Here is a 19411-nt window from a genome sequence, read left to right as displayed (position 1 = left end):
TCACGCTGCAGAGCTCAGTGAGGAGAGCTGAAAGCTGATTGGAGGGAAGAAATACACCCCTTCACACAGCTTACAGGAACAGAGTTAAAGTGTTACTAAACCCACAAAAGTAAACTCAGCCAGTATATGAGGTGAATCATGCTTGTTGTACTCACTGTGGAACCTAAGGGGTTAATCCTCCGCATTGTATAAAAAGATGGTTTGATCTTGTCTCCTCTGATCCTCCCCTTCTTCCACAGTCCCCAATCCATTTGCTGATAGTACAGAGCTCTAGAGGTCACTCTGCACATGTTCAGTTTGCTGTGTATTGCTAAAGAGCTTTTTTTTTACTGAGGGACCATCCAAGTGCCAGGCAATGTAACTCCAGCATGGATGCACAGGGTTTACATCATTAGTGGCTGCCTATTGGCCAAAGAAAGAAGACCAGAAAAAGATGGGTGCGACAGAGCACGTCAGGAGGGCCCTTGTTATTCCTTGAGGTTGGCAAAACAAGAGGTATGTCTGGCATAAGGCATAATGGCAAGCTCTTGCAGCTGCCATACTATAGGCAGTGGGTCACCTGAAGCAACCTCCCACTAACAGCTGGAAAAGTCCTTATCTGTACAGCTAGACTGCAGCATGCAACCCTCAACTGCAGTCAGTGTTTTAGTCTAACCTTCTCACTTCAAACTATTTCAATGAAACAGTTTAACATTATAATGTGATTATTATTCCATATGTTATGCTTAAATCACACAGTAATATCAAATTCAAAACTAAAAGCTGCTAATGCCCCAATGCACTGGCGGTTACCATGTTATCATTGCAATTGTTCAAAGCTGATGTGGAATTACACAGATCATCTTTAATTACAGACCTGCCCATCAAAAAAGGAAACCGTGTCAAAGGGAGCGTTAACATTTCTGGCAGTCTGTACTGAGTTATTTCCCTTCAGCCATAAGCAGATGGAAATATACGGGCTCATTTCATAAGGCAGTGCAAAATCCAATGTAACCCTAAGCAACCAATGAGATGTAAATTTGCTGGTGTAAAATGAGGACCCAAGATAAAATTGAATTGATGGTTATGAGCAGGGGCGGACTGACAACTCATAGGGCCCCCGGGCAATAGTGGATCATGGGGCCCCTGTGTCCTTGCCCAAACTCAAAAAAGCCTATGAAAAAGGTACCAGGGGCATCTCATGGGGCCCCCTACTGACCCTGGGCCCTCGGGCAGTGCCCAAGTTTCCAAATGGTCAGTCCGCCCCTGGTTATGAGTAAATGCAATAAACCATAGACACTGAGCATTCCTGGACTGAGAACTTATCCTTGGTATTTATTGCAGGCCTAAGAGGTGTGACCATGTTAGTTGCCTTCACAAGAACATTGTGTTCAGGGGCGGACTGACGATTTGAAAACTCGGGCACTGCCCGAGGGCCCGGGGTCAGCAGGGGGCCCCATGAGATGCCCCTGGTACCTTTTTCATAGGCTTTTTTGAGTTTGGGAAAGGACAGAGGGGCTCCATGATCCCCTATTGCCCGAGGGCCCCATGAGTTGTCAGTCCGCCCCTGATTGTGTTATTTAGCTATTCATCAATTATTATTAATGTAGAGGGCCAGCATGCTGCACATAGCTTTGCAGAGTACACAGTTCCAACTACTAAGGATTTTTTTGCATCTTGGCCCCCTGCTGTGTCCTGGGACATGTCCTTGGATCACAGTATCAACCTTATTGCACAGAAACTCAAATGGACATTAATTGCAGGGATCAGAATCACAAATGGGCGGTGCCTACACATTCAGAGACGTGACAACCTGTAAAGCGAGTGCCATTTGGGTTCACCCACCTACAAAGTGAGGCCAGCACAGGCAATAATCAGGCACTCCCAGAAGATTAGAATGCTATGATATACAAGGAGGGAGGGGGATTTGCTACAGAATTGACAAAGTCAAATTTTCTAGTAAGTTCAGAGGCACATTGTAAGTTAATATAAAATTAATGAAAAGGAGAAATCCTGCAAGTAAGCATTTAAAATACTTAATTTTTTTTCTGTGCTTTTATCTGTGATTTTTTAGGTTGGTGACATGGTCTTTTTAACTGCAGCAGACGAAAGTCAGGTCACAAGCCACTCTCAGACACAGCAGTTGCCAATGGTCAATGTTATCCTGATTTGGGGCTTTGCTCAGGCTGGAAGCATTGATCTCCAAGTACGATGTTTTCCTGCATTCTATAGAGTAACGTTATAATAATTTATAGATACTCCACAGACAGGCAGAAAAAGAATGCATACAAGCCAAGTAGGACATTCTGGTATGACAGCAAAAAGCATCCCATGAATTTTTCTCACAAGGAAAAAATGCAGGCAATATTGCATTTTTCAACGAGACTTCAGAGAACCAAGAAACAAGGAGAATTATCAAGTGAGGCCCCCGTGTGACGACTAGATGAAGACAATGCCTGGATCTGCACATAAAACGTAGGCCAAGACAAGAAAATGCTACAGCAGACACAGCTTCATGCATGGCAATTGCATTGCTCCAGTATGATCATAAAACAGAGCCCTCGATGACAAAGACTGGCAAATGACAGCAAGTTTCACCCAAGGGGGAAGATTGAACGAGGCATGCTGGTAATATACACGGTATACAAAATGTCTGTTTTGGCAATGAAACTTTTCTGATCTGTTATCTAACTGAACAGATTCATACCCCGAAGGCAGCCATTAAATATATCTCAAACCCGTGCGTTGTATATTAATTTTTAGTGAAACACATAGAATGCAGAAAATCCCAGTACCGAAAAACAGTTCAAGTCCTGTTGGATGGTCCACTTTTTTACCATTGACTCTTGACAATTCTAATAGTGGTGATCGTGAAAATGTTATTGTATGTGAAATGTACATGTACAGGAGCAATCTCAGGAGAAATCGCACCAGAGTTCCTCCAGAAGTCCAACATAAATTTGTCCAGATATTTTCCATCAATATAGAGAATTTTTAATTTAGAACTTTTAGTCAACCAAAAGGATCCATTGAAGTGGACTAGGGAAAGCTGGTTGCATCCATCTTAAATCTATGGTCTTACAAGTCATAAACAGAGTTGTCCTCAAACATACCCATTTATAGTGGGGTCCTCATCTAGGATACCAAACAGGCAAAACTGTGAGGAGCAGGGGCAAGGAACTGTATTCAGGGATACCAATAGGATTGTCACAGAGTACAGAGCATGATGGACAAAGTCCACTTGGAGTTGATGACAACTCAAACAGTTCATATGGGATATCAGACACACTTTGTGTAGATGAGTTGGTGTTAGATAAGTCTGTTGGATAATGTACCATTGAATACGCTTGCTAATGACAACCAAAGATAGCAACAAATGGGATTTCCAGATATTGTTCTAATCTTCAAATATCAGGGATGGCATAAATATTTGTCACCTATCTTTCAGTTCTCTATTGTAAATTTTGGCTTAAGGCTGAAAAAGTGTAAATGTACAGCTTACCTGTTGTTACTTGTGTTGGCTGCATTCATTTTCTTTTTTGAAGCGTGTTTGTCTTTCTTTTTAATACCTCAAACTACATGCTTATTAAAAGTAACTGGTGAAATTTAGTTTTCTTCTGTGTATTATAAACAATTGGTACAGTATATACACTCACTGGCCACTTCATTAGTTATAGACCTGAGTAGGTCACCAATTTTTCTTTGCATGTTAATTTTGGAGGTTCAGTGGGTGCATTGGACACCCTGGCTGCCGTTGTGCTACATGCTGGGTGTCAGGTGCGCTCCCATGACCTTAATGAGGGGTGGGCTCTCTCAGGTTCACCTGCCCTTGTTTCTATCCATTGAAATGCATGTGCCTCCATTGTGAGGACTCTCAAGATTTATAGAGTTAGGACCACAGATACTCAGGGTGCTGTGATGTGGCTCTGTGGCTTATGTATGTATTTGCAAATGTGTGCTAACTAAACCCCTGTTTTTAAACGTATGTTGTTAGACAGGTTAATTTGGTTTTTGATAGTTGGCTAACTGGCTGGCAGTTTGAACTGGCTTTCTTATCCCCCTCTTTTGATAAGTTATACTTATCCATGTTCCTTGCCGACAATAGCCATTATTGACATGCTGGTAAGTTAATTGGATCCTGTCTAAATTGTCCCTAGTATGTGTATGTGTATGAATGTGAGTTATGGACCTTAGATTGTACGCCCCTTGAGGGTTAGGGACTGATGTGAATGTACAATATATATGTAAAGCGCTGCGTAAATTGATGGCGCTATATAAGTACCTGAAATAAATAAATAAATAATTATTAGACTGGGGTAGACTGGAAAGTTGAACTGGATAGTCCTTTTTTTTACTTTATGACGCCATCCATGTTCACTGTTTAAAAAGCCAGTTATAGACCTGGGTATGTGACCAGTTTTTTTCTTTTTTTTTCTTTTCTTCACTTCATTAAGTACACCTGTACAATTGCTTGGTAACACAAATTTCTAATCAGCCAATCACATGGCAACAACTCACTGCATTTAGGCATGTAGTCGTGGTGAAGACGACTTGCTGAAGTTCAAACCAAGCATCAACATGGGAAAGAAAAGTGATTTAAGTGACTTTGAATGTGGCGTAGTTGTTTTTATTTAAAAACTTCAAAAACTGCTAATCTACTGGGATTTTCACACACAACCTTCTCTAGGGTTTACAGAGAATGGTCAGAAAAAGAGAAAATATCCAGTGAGCGGCAGTTGTGTGGAGGAAAATACCTTGTTGATGTCAGAGGTTAGAGGAGAATGGGCAGACTGGTTCGAGATGATAGAAAGGCAACAGTAACTCATGTAAATATGGACCAAAATCTCTGAGGAATGTTTCCAACACCTTGTAGAATCTATGCCATGAAGAATTAAGGCGGTTCTGAAGGCAAAATGGGATCCAAACCGAGACAAACAAGGTGTACCTAATAAAGTGGCCGATGAGTGTATGTGTATGTATATATATTTATTTATTTTTTATTTTTTTTAATAAAATTCCGTTTTCACTTTTTTTCAGGATTTTTTGCATCTCAGTGCTGCTGAACTGCCCCTCACTCTCTCAATCACTTGATGTCAACTTGCACACTCACCAGGGTAGGCTGAAGCTCAGTGCTCTTGGCCAGCTTCCTGACAATGCTAGACCATGGCTGCGCAATGTATGCTGATGGTGCCACCAGGGACACATGTGACAGTGTGACAGTGCAGAAGCAGAACTGGCAGCCAGCTGTCACCTCATAACACAAAGTGCCTGAACAAGGATCTTCATGACATCATTTTACCACTTCCTTTTTTGAAAAGATTAAAATATATTTTGAAATTACATTAACAAGTTGAAGCCTATATGAGATTTAATGACTGAGTTTATATCTACTTTAATTCTACTTATTCTATTCTACTCTTTGTAATAATAATATTAGTACACCTTAGGGTGGGCGCACTGGGTGGTAGCCTGACTCTGCATAGGAATGAAGAAGAGACAATTTTTTTAACCTATGTCAAAGCAATTAATTGCTCATCCAATGTCATTCACTTGGGTATCCAGGTCCTATCAATGGGGAATGCTGATACATAGCACATCCTTACAAAAGACTCATTAGTATCCTTCACTGCTAATTATACCAATTTGGCACAGCTGAACTAGTGAATACAATGTTCCCAAGTTATTAAGAACACCAGCAAAGCAGGAAGATACAGCTTGTACTAAATCAGCATCATTATCAGGCAAGATACAAACCGTTCTCCTCTCCTAAAAACACCCATCTCTTTCACTGTTGTCCATAGGAATATATTTTCAGAATGAGTTTACATAATCCTAAAGGAGAACACCAGAAAATAAAATGAAAGTCACAAAACCTGGGCAATTCAAACTGAGCATTCGGTAAGAAAAATTGCTAAAAGGTCACCTTCAGTGAACACCGTATGCCGAAAAGATCAGCAGTTCCAGAGATATAGACAGCTGCATTTATATGCAAATCTCGACATTTCCTTAAAAAGCCTGACTTTGTCTCCACCTATTCTTGACTTCAAAGTCAAAGGTTTGGTTTGAACTGTTGCGATTCAGTAAATCGCATGTTAGTGCAATTGGTAATAATGCATGCTCTGCTGTGGTACCATTCATACTTAACTGTACCTCAGTCCACCTTGATAACGGTCACGCTCTGCAGTGCACCACATGGTAATACACTACCAATTATTGTGGTGCACTGCATTACAAAAATGAGTGTATATACATTTTATAGTGTGATTTGATGGGGCATGAATGCTCACTGAAATGAAAGCTCTCCCTACTACAACGCAACAGTTGCCATTGAAGCAAGTTAATGATTAAACCTCCCAGTAATGCTATTACTAGGCTGCAGCTAGATGGTGTGATAACAATTTGTAGTGTGACTTCAGGAGACTATACCAACAAACTCACATTAAACTCGAATGCAAGTGAGCAACATGTGTTTTGTGCTCTCCTCTTTGCTGAAGGATAGCCACACTTTGTTTATGCGATCTTTGTTCAGTTTTGAGTTTGTTCTGACCCTCACTTTCTCTGTTTAGTATCCTATATGTTAGCAATGTTAATTCCCTAAAACAAATTGATGTGTTTTTCCATGGGGCCTGCGTCGCCACTAGAAATAAAGTAATTATCTGTAGTATAATGTGATCCATTTCTGTTTAACATGTTAAACTCAGAATACAAGTGAGCAACATGTGTTTTCTGTCTCCTCTTTAACCTCCCTGGCAGTATGATTATTTCAGATTTTTGGTGCTGAAAGCGGTACCATTATTTTGCATGGAAATTTGGCGTTTTATATTGTAGGCCTGTAATTTTTAGGAATAACTCACTGAAATCTGTCCGAACAAGAGTCTAGTAAACATCCCGGGTATGATAAAATTTGAAATGCAAAATCATAAATTATAATTTAATAAATAATCATAAAAAATAATAATATAATAATAATACATTTAATTCAATAATATAATCAAACCAAAAACACTGAAATTTGAAATATAGCGCCAAGTTCGCACATCGATGAGCAAAGTCGCAAAATCGTTTTCAGTGTCTGATGAGGAATTTCCCCCACGAATCATTATCACTCAATTCTGCAAGTGGTTCTGATTTACTATCGCTGTTCTCTAGCTGGTCTAAAACCACTTTTGACCTAAAAGGACGCTTTTTGGACGCCATGGACGTTTCTCAATTTCCAGGCAGAAAGAACAGTAAAAATGCAGGCAGGGCACAGGACAAAGCACTCGGGACAAAATGTATGTGAAATGGTTTGATACAGTAATGTTATACTATGTGATTTTAGTGAATGTCACTTTTTGGCATTTTCAAATTTCCCGCCGTTCCGTCCCCATATGTCCCGACGTCGCAGGGAACAGAACCCTGAAGACAGATGCCGGCATCCGTCGGATTACATTGCTGGGGACACTGAAGGAGGAACATCGTGGGAGCGCAGGACAAGGTAAGTGATCGAGGGATCGCGGAGCAGCGCCGCATGGTAAGCCTGAGTGTAGCTCGGGGGTTACCGCTTGTGGTGCTGAAACTTTACCCCGAGCTACACTCGGGAATACCTCCAGGGAGGCTACATAAAGATATCGCAGGCTCCATCTTTGTCAGACTTCACACTCAGATCACCAATAATCCTGTTACACCAACAATTTAAAGGACCGATAAGGTGGCTTAAATGGATGGTGGGGTCATGCATGACTTTGAATGGAAAGGTCAACATTTGGATACGGTTTCAGCTGCCTAGATCTCTAGATGATAATTTTGATCTATATTCCTTAAATTTCAGTTCTTTTTGGCTAGTTTACTTAAATAAACAAGCAAGCATTAAAAGTAACTTCTTTCTATGCCTGCATTTTGATTGGTGCAGACATGGAAAGATGTCACTTTAAATTCTATCCTAAAGATGACAAGACTAATCTTCAGGGCTGTCCTCACAATAGGCTCTAATATCCTGGACAATTTCCTGCTAATTAGTGAGGAGCTCAGGCGTGTTCGGATCCTTGTCTGAACCCACCTGAGCTATCCTGCTATGAGGCTGTCACTGTACTGAGCCAATCATAAGTGACTGAGGCAGGGCCGGACTGACCATTTGGAAGCTCGGGCACTGCCCGAGGGCCCAGGGTCAGTAGGGGGCCCCATGAGATGCACCTGGTACATTTTTCATAGGCTTTTTTGAGTTTGGGCAAGGACACAGGGGCCCCATGATCCCTTATTGCCCGGGGGCCCCATGAGTTGTCAGTCTGCCCCTGGGCTGAGGCATTCCCTACCCCACATGTGTAAGTGGTGTAGAGACGTTGGACATGCAAACAGTCCGTTCTCAGATGAAATTGAAGAGAGGCCTCAGCCTTAGCTCCTTCCAGGCCACACCAGCTGACATGTTTCACCCCAGGGCACCCCTCTATGACTACACCCTAAGGGTGGGGCAAAATGTGCTTGTTGTTGTGACTGGGGCCACTCTTCACTTTAATCTGAGAATGGGCTGTTTGCGAGTGTGGTTCATCTACACCACTTACACGTGAGATTTTAGATAAGTACTTGAGACACCGGCACCCACATTAGTGAGGATCACTGCAGCAGGGACCTTGGTGCTTCAGGTATTTACCATTACCCACCCTGCAGCTGCATGTTTACATGTCCCTTGTATACGTAGGGTTGTGGCGAATGCCTCAGCAGCTTATGATTGGCTCAGTACAGGTGACATCTTCCTGGCAGGATTGCTCTGGTGGGTTTGGACTAGGATCTGAACACTCCTGAGCTCATCCCTACTACCAATCACTACCAACTTTTCAATGTATGGGGCAGCCAAGCCTTCCCTCCCTTGCAGATCACATTGTCCCCATGTTGAGAGAACAAGAGCCTCAACCCATGTCCTGTCCCTCAGAAGTGATGTGGGTATCTGTTGGGGAGAGTTAACAGAATTTGGAGGCACCCTTTAGAATAAAGGGGCTCCCAGGTACCCCCCACATGAATGGATTCAGGGTACATAGTACCACTTGAGTTGTTTTATAGAAAAATAAGTCAATCAAAAGCATGGAAGATTGAATACTGTTTAAAAACAAGACATAACATCTCTATCACAGGTGGTGGTTTTGAAGGGATTTGTGTTAGTTCGAGTTAAATATCACTGAGTGAGCAGGCAGCCCATGTGCAGAGATAGAGAGGTCCCCACGGGGCCCCCTGTAGCCTCCCCACCAGCGCTGGCTCTGCATTCTGCTCCTGCCTCGGGGATCAAGAGGGAGCGTTTGGTAGCTGGGCTGCATGCCAGGGACATTTAAGCACATGGCCGCTGGAGGCAAGAGGATGTTGTGTGCTGCAGCTGCACATTCCGCCTTTTTAACCCAACCGAAGAATCAAAGTCGGTCAAAAGGCAATTAAACTCCTTGTGTGAGCAGCTTGGCTGGACAGGTGGTGGTCATTGTTCCCTTCGAAGAATTGTCATGTTAGGAACGCATGAGAAAAAAAAAATGTGTTTTTCGTTTGTGAATCCCAAAGCAAAATCTTGTGCTTGGTTTCACTAACTGTTTTGGTTCTGTGTCAGTTGACACGTGCAATCAGGGTTAGAGATGTAGAGAACTCATGGCATCTCAGGCTATTGGGCCACTTGACATAAGGTGTACCGCCATGTACACTGCCTGTGGTTAAATGAAACTCTGGGCACCATTTTATTTTTTTGGACAGAGTGAGTAGTAAGTAACCTTGGATGTGTATTTTTTATTGTGACTGCTGGGAATATTTCACCTCACTTCACCTCATATCCCCTCCTGTTGGCCATCATCCCTGGGACAGAGAGAAGGAATGTAAAATTTGACAGTTTTCACCTGAAGGGCAGTAGAGGGGATATTCTCAATTAAGGAAGTTTGTACTCATTTTTTGTTGTGTCTCTGAGAGAGGGAGTGCAGAAAAATATCTCAAATGGAGACAACAGACAGCAAGAAAAACCTGGCAGAGTGTTGTCCTTGCTCCATCCAAACAAAAAGTGAGGGCTTGTGTTGACAGGCAGTAAGGAGGTGATATGTTGCCTCATCACCTCCATTTTTAAACCCTAAAAACCCAAACCACTGCATTACAACTGCATGCAATGCACACAGTTGTGGGGCGGTTGTGGTGCAGCACTATCCAGTTAAATGGGTCACGTTTGGTGGCGCCCATCAAGCACAGCAGTAGGGATACATTTTGCCCTAAAAGTGTTACTAAACCCAGGACCCTGCATTCATGTTATCCCATCTCCCACAGTACATAGAACATGAAAGTGCAATTATTTTAGTAAATATAAACTACTAAATACCTTTTCTCATCAGCAGTTCGAGCAGTCTTGTGACTTCTATCAGTGTTCAGCAGAGCACTGGTTAAAGCTTGTAGTAAGTGTTTTCTTTCTGCTCTAAGAGGATGAAAAACCCCTGATCTCTGTCTGGGCAGTGCTGATTGGCCCTGTGCTGATCACATGCGCTCTCCCAAGAAAAAAAAAACCTCTCTAGCAATACACACTAAACTGAGCATGTGCAGAATGGTTACAGGTTCATTCTGTTTTATCAGCAGATAAGACGAGGACATTTGAACAAGAGGAGGAGCAGAGAAGTCAGAATCAAATGGCCTTTTTACACAATGCAGAGGAGTAACCCCTTAGGTTCCACAATGAGTTTAACAAGCATGCTTTACTGCATATAAAGACTGATTGTACTGTTGTGGGTTTAGTAACACTTTAAGGGTAACGGTTGTGGGTGGTATAAATATAGTTCAGCCATGTATTTTTAAGTCCCGCCCCCCACACGCAACAGTAAATGAGGCTTAAAGAACATGCTACCCCAACATTTCATATTCCTGATATCTACCTGTTGTACTATGTATTTATATTAAAACATACCCTGTTATCTTTGTATTGCGTCCGTTGTGTGAAATACCTGGTGGTCCTGCCAGTTCCCTTGCTTTCCTGTTTCAAACTGACCATGCCAGGCATTGGAGCACATCATAGTGTGGTCAGTTTTCTGCCTGTGCTGGGAAAACAGCCTGTCTGTCCTCCAATGATTAGACTTGTGCTGACATGCACCCTGCACATCCATCCATTGGGAAGATCAATGTGCCGCTGTTTTCCCACCCCCACCTCTCCAAGCCCCTTATGCAGCTGAGAACAAAGATTATGTGATTACTTAACCACTTGCCGTCCGCCTGCTGTTTATAAACGGCAGGACGGTGGCAGTGCAGGGGCGGGTTGCCGTTCATAAACGGCACCCGACTTTTCTAGCTGTGCGCGATCCCTGGGAGCGCGCAGCACCGCGATCCAGTGCCCGCTGTGTCCTCCGGACACAGTGAAACACCGATCGTCGGACGGGACCTCTGTATGAGGTCCCGATCATGTGATCACTGATTGGCCAATCAGTGATCACATGCAAAGTAGTAAGCAAGATGTCACTTGTGACATCATTGCTTACTACGTGTGAAATCTGTGAATGATCACAGAGGTCACATGGTACAAGGCTATTCACAACAGCCTTGTACCATGTGACAAGCTGTGACCAATCACAGCTCACTCAGTACTTCTCAATGACTGCAAGAATGCAGACAGAGAGAAAGAGAAATGATTGCTTTTACATCCTATATGGGTGTAAAAGCAATCAGTGTAAAAAAAAAAAAAATCTTCATCACCTCCCACAAGTAGTACAGTGTCACCATGGTAACACTGTACTGCTAGGGTGACAGTATGTAAAAAAAAAATAAAATAAAATAAAAAATAATATAAAAAAATAAAATAAAAATGTAAAAAAAATGTTTAAACATTCTAGTTTTTGGTTATAAACTAATTTGGATTTTTTTTTTTACTAAAAAAATAACGGAATAAATTTTGGCCAACATTTATGATGAAATATTATTTATTTGCAAAATTTTATTAAAAAAAACACTTTTTTTCCAAATTTTTGGATGTTTTCATTTACATAGCAAAAAAAATAAAAATCCCAGTGGTGAATAAATACCACCAAAATAAAGTTTTATCTGTCTCAAAACAATGGTAAAAAATTCATATGGGTACAGTGTTGCATGACCGCGCAATTGTCATTCAAAGTGTGATAGCGCTGAAAGCTGAAAATTGCCCTGGACAGGAAGGGGGTAAAAGTGTCCGGACAGGAAGTGGTTAAAAAAAGGTATTTATAATAATAGCAACAACAATATTATATACACAATATATATATAGATATATATATATGTTTTACCTCTCATTTCTATTTTAACCTGAATGGGTTGTTTAACAAGGTAAGGGTTATACTTTATTTGAAGCACCTCCAGTATCATCCAAATGAGCATTGAAAAGTAAATTGGAACCCTAACTGAATGACATTAATTTGCAAAAACGTTATGTATCATGAATGATGAAATTTTTTTAATAATATACTTATTATACTTTTTTCAACCTTTATAACATTTATGCTCTGCTGATCTCCTGCAGCCTTCTCGCAGCCACTCCCTGTCTGCATGTACTCTCATGATGCCTCATAGCATTTCTCAAGGCAGGTTTCCTGATGGTGACAACAGTGGATCACGTCTGCATAATGTATGTTGAAAGGGCCATTTTAGTCTCTATTGGAAGCTCATGTTACTGGGGGCACCTACTACATACCATCTGGTTAGGATTTTAGAGCATCAAGCACCAGGGCTAAACAGGAATAAATGAGAATGACAAACTTTAAACAGGAGAATGGACCCAGATAAAACATATCAATGCTGATCTTAGTTTACTAAAGAGGGCCTTGGGTACTCTAATCAACAAGGTTTGAAAAAAGAACAGGAAAGGAGGGAGTATGTCCATCCCTTAGTAGTCAACACAACCAAACATCTGAAATGTTTCCACTTTGACTGGTCTTTTGGTATATGTAACATGGACTGTAACAGTGGTGGGGGATGTTGTTCAGGTTTTGGTTCTGTAATATTTGCTGGGATATATACTGGTTTTACAATTTTCTAGGGTGAAATAACATAATTTTGTTCTACACACCTTGCAGTGTGTACACTAGAATTCACAATGAAGGCTCTTTGAGCTGACAGGGAAAAGGGCTGAGTAATTGGGTGTGGCACTGAGGTGATTGGCTACTTAGGCCAGGGGCGGACTGACAACTCATGGGGCCCCGGGCAATAGGGGATCATGGGGCCCCTATGTCCTTTCCCAAACTCAAAAAAGCCTATGAAAAAGGTACCAGGGGCATCTCATGGGGCCCCCTACTGACCCTGGGCCCTCGGGCAGTGCCCGAGTTTCCAAATGGTCAGTCCGCCCCTGACTTAGGCGTGAAGTGAGGAGGCCAGGCCTGAACTTTATTAAAGCTCCTTTCACATGGGCGATCCGATCAGTTTTTCAAGAGGACCTGATCAGAAGGTCCATATGTTCCTATGGGTTCCTACCTCTGGGCCTGATCCGATCTGGTAAAAAAAAAAAAATCAGGAAGGGATTTGTCTTCTTCTGTTTAGGTTGATGGGAATGGAGAGTAGTAGAGTACACAGGCAGCAGATTCTGTTTACTCACAGCCATTCATAGAGCACAGTACACTGTGTCCGTGTCTGCTCTGTAGAAACTGAGCAGACACAGATGTGTCATCTGCCCGCTCTGCTCTGAACAGCAGGGGATCTGTGAGTAGATCCCCTGCTGATTGGAACTGAATCTACCCCATGTGAAAGGGGCCTATAAGTCTACAATCAGGTAAATCATAACTGATCAGAGGAACTGCAACTTCTGAAAAGTTGACCCCCACGCAGCCTGTAGAACCCTGCCAGCATAAAATTTTGCTTTAATGGACAATGCCCTTGAGTGGAAGTTGGGTCAGTCTAATGTCTGTCCAGCACTTATAGTAAGGACGGGCCTTTTGAGTCAAGTTCATTTTAAAGCATGCTCACAGTTTACCTGTGACTGGCACTGGTTATAGGTTTATGTTGGAACATGGTTTCTCTACCAAGGTTCCACGGAACCCTAGGGTTCTTTCAGAGGTTGCTAGGGGTTCCTTGAGTAATGAGCAATTTCTTTTTCTCAGATAAGTTCACACTGACACTATTGATCTTTTTAGCTGTCTGTAAGGGGGCAATTCTACCCAACAACCACAAATGTAAGGAGCATTCTTCCCACTGACCATCACACTAAAGTAGTTATAGCAAATTTTAGCAGGGATTCCCTGAGACCAGAAAATTATTTCAAGGATTCCTCTGTGTTGGAAAGGTTGAGAAAGCCTGTGTTGAAACATCAATAAATCTGTGGCCTTGCACTGTCCATCTTAATCTACCTAGGTGTTGTTTTTTAGGTCCATTTACGTTAAGGTATTTGTGGTTTTAAGCCTTTGGTCCTCAACAGTCATGAATATTTAACTGCCATTGTAATTTGTAAAGAGCTTAATGCAATTTTGAAAATTTGAGGGAAATCAACTCACGACATTGCCTGATCTTTATAATTGTGGTGGAAACGGGAAGCGCTGACAAAAACCAGTTCTGACAGAGATAAATTGTGCCCAGTCAGGTTAGATCTTTTGTTCGGCTAGTTTTGGACATCACTGGAAAGAGAGGAGAATACGATCTACACTTTGTACAATTTCTTTGCAAAAAAAAATATTTTATTTATCTCAGTAAATCGCAGCCTGCGGCAATGTGTGGGTGTGTAATAATGGCACTTACATGGCCAGCCTCTTCTGCCGGGTAAATGGGGTCTCTGAGGGACGACTACACTAGTCAGTCAGCTAAGACAGTAAGTCTTCAATGAAGTTTTCCTTTAAATAAATAAAAGTGTGATCTAGGAAAAAGTTTGTTAAGTTTGTTGAAAGCTTGTGTGCGCACAGCAAAACAAAAAAGGCCCTCTGGGATTGTGGGGTTCATCGCTCCTGTCACTAAATGTTGAAGATATGATGAAAGGTACTACGCTATGATTTTTTCAGGTTGAAGAAAAACCTAGAGCCACGGCACCTGCATTTTTCTCCTCTACCATTGCTAGGGGACATTTAACACCTGACTGGCAGAGTACTAGGACATTGGCATAAAGATTCCACTACAGATGAAGGACAGGATTCTAATGCTGGGTACACACTATCAGTTTTTTTTTCAACTCATCAGGCTGAACAGAAAAGACTGAAGATCTCGGGAGGAGCTCACTGGACTAACAATCCGATGTTAGTACGCCGATCTCCCCGCCAAGCTTTTGTGTTCTGACAGGGGGACTGCCCACCTGCCAGAAGACATCAGTCAGCATTGGCTGTGTTTTCCAGCATGCCTGTTTGACAGAACCTGGTTGCTCCACTGGCTTCTGTTAGACAGATGGGTGTACACACAGGCCGAATGTTGTCCAATTTCTGTTGAACCGGCTGATATTCGGTCCGTGTGTACAGGGCTTTAGTGACTCCCTATGTTCCTCTTTGCTTCTGCTCCTCACTCTGCCTGATTAGCTGAAAAATATACCATGTTGCCAAAAAGCTTGCTATCTAACTGTTATCTGATCTAAGGGTGTATTCACACAGACAGTTGTAACCATACCTGGGGACGGTTTACGCATTAGTCCAGATTGTTTGTGTAGTGTGAATGCTCCAAACTATACCTGGGAACAGGTTTATGTAACATGCCCAGGACCACTTAGAGGAGGGAGTCCCAGGAATGCTTCATGGTGGTCTGGTAAAGTTTACTTCAATTTGAGTGCAAACAATAATGATTTAAGAAAAAATACCGCACTGCTTATCCCAAATCCACAAAATTAATCCACCTTAAGGAGCAGCAGGCCAAGCAGCCTATATACAGTACACATTAGCCAGTACACATTAGTATCCTACTCCCACATAAATTATTGTCAACAAGTGTCCATATACAGTGTTCAAAGTACAGTGCTCTTTGCCCAAAATACGTAGCCAGGTTTGTGCAAGATAACAAAACACCCAGGAAATAAGTGCTCTTCCTCTCCTCCCAAATGAGAACACACCACACCCACCGATAATATATGACCTCTTTTCACAAAGAAAGTCAAATATGCGTAAGGCATCCCAATTGGATAATTTGCTCCATCAGATACACTAAACGCTTGAAGAATAAGATGGCTTCGCATTCCAGCAACAATTCTATGCCTTTAAGAGACTTTGCATAAAAACTCCCTCATAGAGGGAAAGAGATAGAGGAACCTCTTGTGGTGTAGTAAATCCCTGTTATTAAAATAACACTTTAAAATTGCACTTACATAAGTTCAAAACGTTTTGGCATTTTCACATCTGCATGGAGACCAAAGGAGCACTGGTTTGCACTCCACCTGCGTTCCACTAACTGGAAGTGACATATCACAGTAGTCCCACCCAACACACTTCATCAGCAATGTCTGATGTCATCAGACATTTCTTGCAAAAAGAGAAATCACCAGAGAGGACATGCAGATGTATCACAGATTGAGTAGGGTTAGTTGGTGTAGCCTAGGTCAGGACAGTAGGGTTGGTTGGTGTAGCCTAGTCCAGGAATGTAGGGTTGGTTGGTGTATCCTAGTCCAGGAATGTAGGGTTGGTTGGTGTAGCCTAGTCCAGGAGAGTAGGGTTGGTTGGTGTAGCCTAGTCCAGGAAAGTAGGGTTGGTTGGTGTAGCCTAGCTCAAGAGAATAGGGTTGGTTGGTGTAGCCTAGTCCAGGAAAGTAGGGTTGGTTGGTGTAGCCTAGTCCAGGAAAGTAGGGTTGGTTGGTGTAGCCTAGCCAAAGAGAGTAGGGATGGTTGGTGTAGCCTAGCCCAGGAGAGTAGGGTTGGTTGGTGTAGCCTAGTCCAGGAAAGTAGGGTTGGTTGGTGTAGCCTAGCCAAAGAGAGTAGGGTTGGTTGGTGTAGCCTAGCCCAGGAGAGTAGGGTTGGTTGGTGTAGCCTAGCCCAGGAGTGTAGGGTTGGTTGGTGTAGCCTAGTCCAGGAAGGTAGCATTGGTTGGTGTAGCCTAGTCCAGGAAAGTAGGGTTGGTTGATGTAGCCTAGCCCAGGAGAGTAGGGTTGATTGGTGTAATCTAGCCTAGGAGAGTAGGGTTGGTTGGCATAGCCAAGCCCAAAAGAATAGGGTTGTTTGGTGTAGCCCAGCCCAGAAGAGTTGTGGTGGGATTAGTATTAGTTGGTCATCATGTCCTTAAGTCCCCGGTCGCACTGGGTGCGACTTGGCATGCGATTTGCATGCCATACGACTTGCAAATCACATGCCAAGTCGCACCCTATTTTCCACAATTACAGTGGTCATATTGGTGTGGTTTTTAAAGTAGTACATGCACTACTTTTGGTGCAATTTGCATAGACATCTGTGTCAGATGTCTTGCAAATTGCACCTGAAATCTGCATGTCCCCCAACTTTGAAATCGTGCGACTTCACTGTAAGTTGTACGATTTCAAGTCAGGCTTGATGTGACTGGGGTGTAAAAGATCTGAAACTGACATTGTGTTTGGTAAATGTTAGAGAGATAAAGAACCCAACAGGCCTTGCCAGGTCTTTACTGGTGAGATATCTACACAGCTTCTTGTCCAACACACCTGTTGGGGCCATGAGGTTCCACATTATGAGGGTTTCCAACTCTATTTGCTTGCTTTGTTGTTTTTTAGTATAGAGAATGTACCATATTCAGAGGAGCCAAAACACGTAAAGGAGAATGGGAACACCAAAAGAGCCCAGGTGGAGTGAAACAGACAAGAATTGTTCTGCCCTACTTTCATGCAATTTTCCTGCGTTGTATGGAAAGGTATCAGATTATTATTGTTCATTCGTATTCTAACATTTATTGGCAATTTCTGGTCACCACAACCTGTTTACAATGTGATTTTCATATCTTCCTCTGTCCTCCCTTACTGTTTAGTGCTAGCTATTTTAGTCCTAGCTAGACCCTCCCCATTTCTTTCATGTTGCAGACAGTGGTAGTTATTCACAGAGACATGGCTTAGGAAAGTCATTGTCTTCTTAAGCTTAAAAAGACTGGAAAAGCATCCTTGGTGCTGCAATCAATTCAAAGTGAAGAATTTGCACTGAATTTCTCAGCTCTGAAAAGCAGGGGGCGGAGAGCTGAAGTTACATCAGTGATGAGATGAGGAGAACCCTCCCTCCACACAGCACACAGGAACAGATCTGAGGCTGTCAATCAGCTGGAGATCCCTCCCCTGTCACCTTTTTTCTCTTGGTGTCATCAAAAGTTGTCATAACAGCAGACAGAAATGAAACTTAGTGCTCTTGATTGAGACAAGTACACACTATAGAGGGATATGCTTTGTTCATATGTCATGTCTGAGGTTTACAACCACTTTAAGTAAAGTTGCATGGAGTTTAGCAATCAATTTCAGTCCTTCTGCTTTACTTTGTTCAATATGTCACTTCCTCACCACCTGTTTTAACCTCTAAAAGCCATTACAGTGCTACAAGTATATGGTTTTGGAACGGCCCCTTTCACTTGAATAGGTCACATTCTTCGGGAGGCACTGCCTGCCGGATTCAACAGGGGGTTTAAAGTGGTTGTAAAGGCTGAAGGTTTTTTGCCTGTATGTATTCTGCGCATGAAGGTAAAAAACCTTCTGTATGCAGCATTCTCCCCGCCCCCCAAATACTCACCTAAGCCCCCTCTCGATCCAGTTATGTGCAATGGAGTTTCGGCTATCCTTGGACTCCCTCTTCTCGTTGGCTGAGACAGAAGCAGGAGCCATTTGCTCCCACTGCTGTCAATCACAGCTAGTGAGCCAATGAGAATATAGAGCAGGCCCAGCCAGAATGGACACACGGAGCAGCGGGTGTCCCCATAGCAAGCTGCTTGCTGTGGGGGCACCTGATTGGAGGGAGGAGAGCCTGCGAGGGACCCGAGAAGAGAAGGATCCAGGCTGTTCTGTGCAAATCCACAGCACACAGCAGGTAAGTATAGACATGTTTGTTATTTTTTCTTAACAAAAAAATACGCATTTAGAATCACTTTAATTTTTGATGTGACAGTGAATGATGGGGCACTATCCCCCCCCCCCCCACTGACACCAATGATGGGGCACTATTCCCCCCCACTGACACCAATGATGGGGCACTATTTCCCCCCCACTGACACCAATGATGGGGCACTATTTCCCCCCCACTGACACCAATGATGGGTCACTACCCCCCCCCACTAACACCAATGATGGGTCACTATACCCCCCCCCCACGCACACTGACACCAATGATGTACATGTGTCTGTGTATGTATGTACATGTGTCTGTGTGTGTACATGTGTCTGCGTGTGTATTTCTGTGTATGTACATGTAACTGTGTGTATGCTTGTCTGTGTGTGTATACATGTGTCTGTATGTGTGTGTGTGTGTGTGTGTGCATGTGTGTGTGTGTGTGTGTACGTGTGTGTGTGTGTGTGTGTACATGTGTCTATGTGTGTGGGTGTGTGGGTGTACATGTGTCTCTGTGCGCGTGTGTGTGTGTACATGTGTCTCTGTGTGTGTGTGTACATG

This window comes from Staurois parvus, unplaced genomic scaffold (assembly GCF_062004578.1).
Source record: "Staurois parvus isolate SC_StPar_1 unplaced genomic scaffold, SC_StPar_1.0 ptg000708l, whole genome shotgun sequence".
Taxonomy (NCBI): domain Eukaryota; kingdom Metazoa; phylum Chordata; class Amphibia; order Anura; family Ranidae; genus Staurois; species Staurois parvus.
The sequence above is the reverse complement of the archived record's forward strand: the minus strand, read 5'-3'. Positions refer to the sequence as shown.